The following is a 7,500-nucleotide window of genomic DNA, read 5'->3' as shown; positions in this document are numbered from 1 at the left end:
GTTTTATTTGCCAGACCAATCCCTCTATTGACTTCGGTCTGACTGCCCAAGATATGGCCTTTAAAAAAAAAAAAACTACCAAGGTATGTAAAAAAATCTCTGTAAATTTCCACGTTTTTTCGCCCCCAAGCAAAGGGGGTCGACTGAAGGGTTTTTCCTAACAGGTTCCCCCAAAGCCCCCCCCCAATCTTGGGCTTTATCCGGAACCTCAGGCCCAAGGGCTTCGCCTCAAATTTCTAAAACACAAGAACCCCCCACCAATGACTCCAAGGACTCAGATAGGGTAGCAACATCGTCGGCAAAATCAAGGGCGAGACCTTGGGTATGCCTAGTTTTGGCCCCCCCACGGGCTTTGGGGTAGTCCCCCGCCCCCTTTCCATTCCATAAAAGGTGTTTAAAAGTGAGGGCAAGGACCAGCCTTTGGGCCCCCCCCCTAATTAACCCGAGAAAAGTTTTTGACAGGAACCCCCACCACACCTTTTCCCCACTTTTTTTACCGTATAAAGGCCCTTTCTTTTTGGCCAAAAAATCTGTGCTGGAATTTTCCCCTTAGGGCTCGAACTTCCATAGCAATGCCTATTTCCCCGAGGGCAAAGCCTTTCCTTTTTGAAGTCAATGAAAGGGTTTCAACAAACCCCCGCCCAAATCACAACGGCGGTTTCCCCAATTACTCAAACGCTAAATAACCTTTATCATGAACTTGCCAGGTAAAACCCGACTGCTCCGGTTTTTTGGGTGCCTCAATTGGTCGGAATCCGTTTGAAAAAGAATGTGGGCGAAACCCCCTTGGGCCCTGGTAGTTTCCCCAATCACAAAAATCCCCTTTCCCTTTCCCGGGGAGACCACGGGCCCCCAGCAGGTTTAGTTTGGGGAAAAGGGACCGACGCCAGTGGCCGTCAACTTTATGCAGGTCCCCAGCCCGAGGGGGACCCCCACCTTTAGAATTCAGCAGGGAATCACATTTCCTGCAGCTTTCCCACTCTTTTGCTTGGGAAAAATTTCCCCTCCAACCCCCGGTTTTGGGTGGAGGTTCTTCACTGATGGGGTGGTCCCGGAAGGTCCCGGGACACGTTTCAAACCAAATTTAAAGTTGGGGGGTCTACCGGGGACAAATGCCCCAAAATACTAGCCCCCGGGTTTACAAACCCCCAAAAGATCTGAAATTATTCAGGGGTTTTGGGAAGGAGGGCAAAGGGAATTTTCCAAAAAAAGGCCTTCAAAAAACCTCACCAAAATTTCCCGATGAAAAAATTTTCCCTTTTCCCTTTTTTAGAGTGTCCCACCCTAGCACCCTGGAGCGACGCCAAAAAACTTTTAAATTTCCATTTAAAACCCAGCCTTTTTTTCATGCTTTAGTGGCCTCTAATTTTCTCCAGGGAGAGGAAATTTTGCCCTTTCCCCCCGGCTACGCCAATGGCCCGGGGCCCGCTTCGAGTGTTACAGCTTGAAGAGCTCCCACCGAGCAACTGGGGCCCCTCAGGTTTTTTGATTTCTCCGAATCGGGTTTGAGACTGCCATGGGGAACCCCCCGGGGACACTCCCTCCCCCCTTAGTCTGGCCAGGGGAAAAACCTTAGGGGGGGCCACTGGGGGAGGGGGGTTTTTAAGTGGACCCACAGGGTGGGCCCCAAAACCACCTATGGTCAAATGCCAAAGAACTCGGCCCCTCCCGGGAAAACCCCCATTTTTTGGAGGGTTTCCCCCATCGCGTCCAAAAAAATGTGGTCAACTCTTTGGGGCCCCCGTTTCCTGTTTGGGTACGTCCAGCAATGCTGGTTGGAGGCGGGTACCGGGAGCCAGAGATCCCCATTTCTGGGACCTACAAAAATCCCCGGGGAAGGGGGAGGCTATTCCCGGGTCTGGGATCAACCCCCCGGGCCCTGGGGGGCCCACAGACTCTCATGCCAGCGGGGCACGCCGGATACCAAAATTGGGAAATTTTCCCCCGAACAATGGGAAATCCGCCCGGGGGGAAATTTTCTGCCCCACATGGGGAGGGGTTTTGGGATAGAAGCCCCTTTCAAAATCAGTTTTAATACACGGTAGGGGGGTTTTACAGCAAAGGACATGAAGCCAAAAGGATGCTTCAATCTCAATGCCCAAATACGCTTTATAAACCGGGTTTACCCCCAACTACTGGACTGAAAGGGCGGCTTGGGGTTAGCTAGGGACATTTGGGGGTTGGGGACCAAACGCTGCGGCCCGACCATTTGTAGGTTTTACCCACCCCCACTGGTCCCTGCCGTACCAGGTCTTCTCACCTTGAGGGGGGCAGCCCCCTCCTCCCCCGTCGCTTAATTCCCGCAATAGCAAAGGGAACCCCTCATTCCCCCGCCGCAAGGACCGGATGTTTTCCCAAACGCCTACCCGGGAAACCCCAAACCCCCCCGAGATTAACCTCGGGGGGTCACTCCGGGGGAAAGCCACCTCGCCGCCTCCCCCCCCGCTGCCCCAAAAAAAGGGGGTTTGGGAGGGAGGCCCCCATCCCCACTGGCGGGTAGATAGATAATAGATAAAATAGAAGACAGATAGTGATACAAAATATAACATATATATACACAGATGTCGTGGTTTGTTTTTCTGTTTTTTGGTTTTTTGTTATTCTGGTAAAAAAAAAAAGACCAGGCCCAAATTTAAAAAAAAACCGTAAAGAAAACTAAGATGAATTTTTGAAAAAGTCATATGTTATTATCCCACTTCATGAAAGGGGAAAAAAAAACATCATTAAATAATTTTCATGGAATAACAACCAGGAAAAAATTTAACCTTTTGTTTTTGTGGACATTTTTTTGTTTTTTTGAAAAAGGGGAAATAACTTTTTTGATTATATGGGCGTAAACAAGACCATAAATGTTTTTGGTTTTTGATTACACACACACACAAAGCGTTTTTGTGTATAATTTGATTTTATGTAGGTATGTAGGGGGTTTTTGTAAAATTATTATATATATATATAATATATATATATATAAATAATAATATATGTATAAAGTTTTTATGTGTGTGTATATATATATATATATATATATATATATAAATATATAATTATATATATATATTATTTTAAAATTTTTAATTAATATATTTTAAAATTAGGGATATATTTTATATAATATTAGTAACATAATAGTATAAAATTATATTATATTATATATGTTTTAAAATATATGTTTTAAAATAGTATAAAATAGTTAAAAATATATTTAAAATTATTATAATTTTAAAGGGATTTTAATATAGGGGAAAATATATGTATAATTTTTAAAATATAATTATTATATATGGAAAATATATTTGATATATATATAAAAGTATATCTATATGGGGTATAATATTTAAAAATATGCCCCTATAAAATTTATATATATATAATAATATATATAAAATATATATTAAATATATATGTATTTAAAAAGTATATAAAAATGGCTTATATAGGTATATATATTTTGTATTATATTGTATATATATGTTAAAATATATTATATATATAAAGAATTTTATTATTTATATATTGATATATATTTTATATATATGTATATATTATTATATATAATAGATTTTAAGAATATTTAAAATGAAAGTATAAAGATTTTATTAAGGGTTTTAAAATTTTGTAAAACATATATGTTTTATATATTTATATATATATATATTATATTTTTATATAAAATTTTTATATATTTTATTACAATAATTTGGTTTTGTGTGGGGGTGGTAAATTAATGTAAAATATAAAATTATTATAAATATATATATTTTATATAAATATCATAATTTTATCACATATAAACATAATATATAATTAAAAATTATATATAATATTTTTATATATATTTAATTTTATATACATATAACAAAAAATAATATAATTATATTAATATAAAATATATATTTTAAAATTATTTTTACACATTAATACATAAAATATATATTATATATATATTTTTATAATATATAATTTTTATAATATTTTGTATATAATATGTATTATAGTTATATATTATAATTTTATATTATAAAATATTATATATATTATATATATGATATATCTGATATAATATAATATTTTAAAAATTTTAAAAATATTATTTTTATATATTATAAAAATGTAATATAGGGTAAAATAAGGAGACTGGAATGGGAGAAATCAAAAGCATGCAATAAAAACCCCCCGCTCCGACTTTCATTACAAAAAGAAAATAAAAAAAGTGCTTAAAAGGCCCTGAAGAGAGGGAAAAACCAGGTGGGAAAACAGAATTAGTATAGAAACCTTTTTAATAGATTTTCAGGAGAAATTGCAACTTTAAAATACCAATCTTTTTTAAAAAATGCCTTTTCAAAAGGGGGAACTTTGAAAGCCTGGAAAAATGCAACAAGTTATTTTGATACATAGAAAAGGGCGAAAGAAAGGATCTAAAAAATTACCAACTTATAAGCCTCTCTTCAGTTACTTACAAACTGTTCACAAAATTCATCATAACTCGCATCTCTCACAGTCTGGATTCTAACCATTTAGAATCCTAAATAGATATATGAATCTGTACAAATACTAGCAGTACTAGAAACTATTCGAAGACGGGGAGTAGTGGAGGTATATGGTAAAATATTGGAAGATATATACGAAGATGGGACAGCAACTGATAAAATATCAATTAAAAAGGGGTTAGAAAAGGGTGATACCACCACACCAAAACTGTTTACAGCTTGTCTTGAGGAAATATTCAAGAAGCTAGAATGGAACGGAAAGGGTATCAAAATGGGAGACAAATACCTAAACAATCTAAGATTGGCATATGATATTGTTCTCTTCAGTGAATCTGCAAATGAAATGAATCAACTAATAAACGACCTAAATAGAGAAAATCGGACTTAGGATGAACAAGAAAAAGACTAAGATCACATTCAACAGTAGAGTCCAATTCGAACAGATACATGTGCAAGGCGAAGCGCTATAGGAAAGTGGACAAGTATATATATCTAGGGCAACTCGTGCAGACAAACACATATAGTGAAAAGAAAATCAAGTGATGCATCAGTCTAGGCTGGAGTGCATTCAGACTCAGTAGCATACTAAGAGGCTCCTTGCCATTATGTTTAAAAAGAAAAGTCTCTAACCAATGCGTCCTCCCAGTTATGACCTATGGATCAGAAACATGGACTACAACCAAATCACTGGAGAGGAAACGAATATGTGTCCACAGAGAGATGGAGATGGAGATGAATTAGCCAAGAGAACGAATGACGGCGACGTGGATCAGGGAACAGACAAAAGTGAAATATATACTTGGGAGCATCAAAAAGAAAAAAAAATGGCAATGGGTAGTTTATATATGTCGGAGACAGAACGACAGATGGTTAGAGAAAGTAACAGACTGGGTTATACATAATATAAAGAGACCAAGGGCCAGACCAATGACAAGATGGTATGACGAAATAACGAAATTTGGGACGCCAAGACTAGAAACATAAAATACAAGACAGACAAAGTTGGAAAAGACTGGGAGTGGACTACGTCCTGCAGTGGATTGATTGAGGCTGATGATGATGATAATATGTGTGTGTGTGTGTGTGTGTGTGCATATATATATATATATATATATATAATATTTATATATATATATATATATATATATATATTTTTTATATTATATATAATATATATATATATATATATATATATTATATATATCCATGTGTGTGTCCGTATATATGTATGTATATATAATAATATATATATAATATATATATATATATATATATATATTATATATATATATATATATATATATATATATAATATATACACGCGGTGGCCGAATGGTTAGAGCATCGGTCTCAAGACTGTCACAACGGCAATCTGAGTTCGAGGGTACGAGTCACCGGCCGGCGCGTTGTTCCAATGGGAAAGGAACTTCACCTTGATTGCCTGCCTAGCCGCTGGGTGGGTAAGCCAGCCCAAGTCAGTTCCGGGTTAAATAGAGATGGTGACTCGATAAAAACACCGGGCGGAAGGCAATGGCAAACCACCGCTCTAAATTGCCAAGAAAATCATGGAAATCCATGACTGCCAACGTCCTGGTGGGAAAAAAAAAAAAAAAAATAAAAAATAAATATATATATATATATATATATATATATATATATATATATATATATATATATGCACATATTTATATACATATGACTGCCGGGATGGTCCAGTGGTTAGAACACTGGACTCCGACCCTCGTTGTCCGAGTTCAAGTTCTCGCCGCGGCAGTCATAAAAATGCCTGCGATCTGACTGCTGGCTCGAGCCCGAAAAAACGACATATCCCCCTGAGAAATCAGATGTCGTAGGGGAAGTCACCGCCGTGGCAGAAAACTGCGGTTGATGAGGAAGGGCATCCAATCAGGCAAGGGTGGCAGTAATGAATAGAAAGAGGCCTATGTCCTGCAGTGGAATGAATGGCTGTTGAAAAAAAAAAAAAAAAAAAAAAAAAAAAAAAAAAAAAAAATATATATATATATATATATATATATATATATATATATACTTATCTATCTATCTATCTATGCATATACATATGCATACATATACATGTGTGTGTTTGTGTGTACGTATATATATTATCTGTATATATACATATATGTATACATATGGTATGTGTGTGTGTGGGTGTGTTCATATTTTATATATATATATATATATATATATATATATAATATATATATATATAATATAATATATATATATATATATATATATATATATATATATATATATATACATATCCTCTTGAGAAGTCAAACACAGGTGTCGTTGGGGAGGTCGAACCGCGGTTGATTAGGAAGGGCATCCAATCAGGCAAGGATGAGGCTGCCAAATATCCTCTCAAATAATGAATTGGGAGGGGCCGATTACCTGCAGTGGAATAAATGGCTTTTGAAAAATAAAATGTACACACACACACACACCACACCACACACACACCCACACACACACACCACACCACACACACACACACACACACAAAACGTATATATATATATATATATATATATATATATATATATATATATATATATATATATATATATATATATATATGTATGTATATATATGTACATATACATTTTTTTTTCCAACAGCCAATTATTCCACTGCAGGACATAGACCATCTCTCAATTCACTATTAAGACGTTATTTGGCAGTGCCACTCTTGCCTGATTGGATGCCCTTCCTAATCAGTCGCAGTTCGGCGCTAACACTTGTGCCATGGCGCCGACTTCCGTACGACACCTATGTTTGACTTATCAAGGCGATATGTGTGTGTGTGTGTGTGTGTGTGTGTGTGTGCGTATGTGTGTGTGAGTGGTGTGTGTGTGTGTGTGTGTGAGGTGTGTGTGTGTGTGTGTGTGTGTGTGTGTGTGTGTGTGTGTGTGTGTGTGTTTGTGCATCTATGTGTGTGTGTGTAGTGTGTGTATATATATATATATATATATATATATATATATAT

The sequence above is a fragment of the Penaeus monodon genome, chromosome 11 (genome assembly GCF_015228065.2).
Source record: "Penaeus monodon isolate SGIC_2016 chromosome 11, NSTDA_Pmon_1, whole genome shotgun sequence".
Lineage (NCBI taxonomy): Eukaryota > Metazoa > Arthropoda > Malacostraca > Decapoda > Penaeidae > Penaeus > Penaeus monodon.
This window is presented reverse-complemented; position numbering follows the sequence as displayed.